Source organism: Vigna unguiculata, chromosome 2 (genome assembly GCF_004118075.2).
Source record: "Vigna unguiculata cultivar IT97K-499-35 chromosome 2, ASM411807v1, whole genome shotgun sequence".
NCBI classification, from domain to species: Eukaryota; Viridiplantae; Streptophyta; class Magnoliopsida; order Fabales; family Fabaceae; genus Vigna; species Vigna unguiculata.
The window spans coordinates 21,593,305-21,598,364 of NC_040280.1; positions in this window are offsets into that span (position 1 = coordinate 21,593,305).

A 5,060-nucleotide genomic window follows, 5' to 3' on the forward strand; every position below is an offset into this window, starting at 1 on the left:
ATTAAACAAAAAATTAATTAAAATGAGTATATTAATTACTTTTAGTAGCTTTAAAGTGAGAAAACAATGCATTAATTTTTATGTTTGGAAGTACAATTGCTCTTTTCTTTTACCAATAAAACATTAATTTAAATTTTTTAAAAATAAAATAAAGTTGAAAAGGTAGTAAAATATTAACGTGAAAATAAATTGAATGCCACCAACACACTTCTCTTTCGCCTAGTGTCTTTTTGGATTCTTCATTCAATAAACAATGTGCTTAATTACAACTAATAATAACGCGAGTTCAGTTTTCATTCTGAATACTTTTTTATTATTTGCCTGTCTTTTCAAATACATTATATTTGATATATTAATTTTTTAATATATTTTAAAATATCAAAATTGTTGAAAGGGGGAGCTACTTCAACTCATATGAAGATGATTTTGATGATGTCCAAGGCTACACTTCATGTGCATTACCAATTTAGAATTAGTCATGTTTTAGTTAGGCTGTGCATTAGACTGTTTGTATGAAATTATCAGATGTAAATCAAGCCTGCATTAAGTTGTAATTAACCATCACACTCTTGCTTGTGCAATCATAAATTGATTAGTTGTTTAACTAATGGATTAGATGTGAGTACTGCACTAAGGCAGTAAATACACTCACGATAATCGATTAGGTAAATTCCTAATCCATTAATGACAGCAGAGAACTCTGTATAAAAGTTGTTTTCTGAAATCTGTTTTAGTTAGAGAGAAAATTTACAGATCACTGAAATTCATTCTGAGAAACAGCCCTCTGAGAGACACAAAGTTCTTGAGCATTATGGAAGATCATTCAAGTGAAGATTCAAGGAGATTGATGGTTGATTCTACCTTGATGGGTCTAGCTTGAATATAGGAGCAAATTGACAAATATGCACAACATAGGTGTATTCGTTTATTGTTTATTTTGATTATATCTCTCATTACAGTTGCTTCATTGTGTGAAGTGTAGGCCTAGGTGCAATTGCGTGGATGCATTGCTCCTAGGGGGAGTTCTTGATTGGTAGATCAAGTTCTTGGGTTTTAGGTTCTAGAATTATATAGGTGTTCTTGTAATTCTTGGATCCTAATTGTATTAGTGGAATCCTCCTAAGTGGGTTTACTTAGGAGAAGACTGGATGTAGATTCTTTTTGAATCGAACCAGCATAAACTGTTGTGTCTTGGTTTTTCTCTTCTCTTACAATCTTTCTTAATTGCCTTAAACAGTCCATTAACACAGAACTGCGAAATTCATTAATTGGGTTATAAAACTTAAAGACTCTTTCAATATTCAACTTAAACAAGTGAAAGACTCATTAATCAATTCAGATCCCTTTCTGGGTTGAGCTATTAGACATATCTGTTTTTTAACAATTGGCACCAGAGCTGGTTAATCGCACGATAATCGATTAGAGAGATCCTGATATGTCTAATACATCTCAAACCTTTGCTGAAGGGGCATTCATCAACAAGCCACCTCTGTTTGCTGGTGAAAACTACCCTTTTTGGAAAATTAGAATGAAAATTTGTCTTGAATCAGTGGACAAAGGGGTATGGGATGCTGTGGTGAATGGACCTTTTAAACCAATTAAGATAGTGGAAAGAAAAAATGTTCTTAAAGAGTTCTCACAGTGGACTCTTGATGAAAATAAGAGGGCACACTATGATGTTAGAGCCAAAAATATTATATCTTCTACACTAACTTTGGATGAATTTTACAGGGTATCTATGTGTGAATCAGCCAAAGAAATGTGGGATGTCTTGGAAGTAACCCATGAGGGCACGAATGAAGTTAAAAGGGTAAGGAAGAACACTCTCATTCAAGAGTATGAGATGTTCAGGATGAAGTCTAGAGAAAGCATTTGTGATGTGCAAAAAAGATTTACACATATAGTAAATCACCTCCTAGCTCTTGACAAGACTTTTGACAAAGAGGGACTCAATACCAAAATTTTGAAGAGCTTAAATAGGACATGGCAGCCCAAAGTCACTGCAATTTCAAAATCCAGAGATCTCACTAGCATGAACATAGCCACACTCTTTGGGAAACTAAGGGAACATGAACTAGAGCTTGGAAGACTCAAGGAAGAAGAGGATGGAGAAAAGAGGCACACAATAGCCTTGAAGAGTGCTGTAAAATCTGCAGCAAAACTGAAGAAAGCAGAATCTGCAAATGACTCTAATGATGATTATAACTTTGACAGTGAAGCTTTGAGACTAATGGTAAAGGGGTTCTCAAAATTTCTAAAGTACAAGAACAAATCTAACAGTAATTCTGCAGAAATTAAAAGATCCTCTAGGAAGCAAGAAAAACATGTTCCAACCTACTATGAGTGTGGAAAAATGGGACACATCAAACCTGAATGCCCTATCCTCAAGCTGAAGCAAAAACTAAAAGAGAAAGGTGAGGCAGATAAGCACAAGAAGAAAAGGAAAGCTTACAATAGTGACTATAGCTCATCCAGTGAATCTGATGGAAGCATTGAGGAAGAGACCAACCTCTGTCTTATGGCTGGAACAAGCTCTTCTAAGAGCAATGTGAGTAGTTTCAACTCCAATGATGATGAAAATAACTACTATGAATTACTTGATGCTTTTAATGAATTGCATAAGGAAGCCACAAAATTGCAAAAGTCAAATAATTAGCGTAGAGGAGAAATTAAATGGCTTGAAGGTAGAGTAAAGCAACTAGAAGAGGAAAATGAAAATATGATAACAAGTCTTGAAAAACTAGAGAAATCTAAGAAACACTCTAGGTCCAAAGATGACACAAGCTCTCCCAATGTGAAAAATACCCAGGACAGCTAGAAAAGATAGATTACCTAATGAAAACTCTCTCAAAATTCACTTTGGGAAGATCAAACCTTGATGCAGTGTTAAGATCTCAAAGGAGTGTGCTTAATAAAGAGGGAATAGGTTACAGTGGCAAATCTAATCCATTAGGCACCAGAAATTTTCTAAATATGAGTAAACCAACATCTGTCATTTGCTCCTACTGTTCTGAACTTGGTCATGCATCAAATTCCTGCTATTTTAAAAATTGTGGGGTTCCTAAAGGAGAGTACATATGGGTACCTAAAGGAACACCTCAAACCACTAACATGAAAGGACCCAAGTTCAATTGGGTACCTGCATCTTCTCTTTAATCTTTGTTTCAGGTGTGTCTTGATGCAAGGAAAACAATGTAGCTTCTATATAATGGATGCTCAAGACACATGAAAGGAGATGTGAAGAACTTCTGCAGAATATCTTACAAAGCCAATTAATGGTCATGTTACAAGAGGTGATAATAACAAAGGTCAAATTTTAGGCATTGCCAAGGTGAAAAGTTCCTCTTCTATTGTGATCAAGTATAATTGTTGGTTGAAGTACTCCCATATTTTGATTTAACTGCATGTTTGTTCACTAAAAAGGAAGTAAAATGTGCAGTTTTTTCATATTTCTGCATAAATTAATCCATTAGGTAATTCTCTAATGGATTATCGTTTTCCTACTATGGCTAATTTGTTGCTTCTGAATACTACATAATTCATTAGATTAGTCATCTGCTAGTACTGTAATGCTTAACTGCCTGTATGAACTATGATATTCCTGCTGTTAGATCTGTTTATCCATCCCATTGGTCTTGATTTCTATTTGCTCTATACTTCCTGATATCGCTGTCGTTAGACGATCAAATTACCACTACTTTAGCAACTTCAGTATTGCCAGTTAGTAGTGAACAAAATAGTTAGGGTTAAGATAACCCTGAGTCGTCTCACAACGAATACGGAATTGATCTCAAATATTTGATTCTTAAAAATGCAATTAAAACTAGAAATTATAAAAATGGGGGGTTTTGATATGCAAAGAAAATGACACGGAAGATTGTAAACACAATAATAGTAAATAAGTCAATTCCACTGCTTTTTCTAAATAAGATTCTTCATTGGTTATCTAGAGATTATTGTTAAATTAATTATTGTTGTTGGTTTACAAATAAATCAATGTAAAGACTCAATTCATTTGTTGGCATCCTCACTTTTAATCAAAGTACAGTCTCAATTAAAAGTGAGAATTGTTAGATTGTCCATAGTAAATTTAATCAAAGTACAGTCTCAATTAATTTTACTATGCCTAATCATGTCTATTCCTTTGTTTCTTTACCAAATAGAAAACTTAATTAATCAAAGTAAAGTCTTGACTAATTTTAGTTAAAGTAATTACCTCTAATCAAATTAAAGTCTCAATTATTGGCAAAAACTTATTTAATCAAATGAAAGTTTCTAAACAAAATCAAAGTAAAGTCTCAATTTAATTTAAAAACCTTTTAACTCATATGATTAACATGTATGTAGATTTAAAATCATTATTTTCTATTCGATTAAGAAGCAAAGGACATAGATAAACAAAAACCACAACAATAATCAAAATAACAAAACATATAAATTCATCTAACCTCAGAATCCATTTAAGAAATTACAGTGGAATCAACCCTAAAAGCTTAGCCCTCCATGGCTTTGATGGAATACATGATGATATGAAGGAAAGAAAATAAAAGAAAGAATGAGAGATGTGGTGGAGACGGTATCTGCCAAAACCAGAGAGTTCTAAGTGTCTAAGCTGTAAGTTGTAAATTGTCAGTCGTAAGTCGTACCGCTTCTGCTCCCTTAAGTCTCTTTATATAGGCTTCCACTGGACTTTGGGCTTTATCTGTCAGTTGCTAAAATCTTTTATTTTTATTTAATTAATTAGCAACTTAATTGCTGTCCAATTTCCAATTCTGCCCCTCTCATTTAACCATATTTGCAGTTTTGACCAGAGTTGACTGTTGACTTTGACCAGTTGACCAGAGTTGACCAGTTTGACTGTCCTATCAGATGCTGACACGTGGCGCAAAGTACTCTCTTTCTCCAGAATTAGGGTTTGCTGCTCCTTCCTCCTTCCTCCCTTGGCTGCGTAGGTGCAATGACGGTGGCTGCTGCCGTTTTCCGGCGAACTCTTCTTCTCCGATTTGGTGCACGGTGTGCGACAATGGTGGCGCATTGCGGTCTGGCTCGCGTGAGAATCT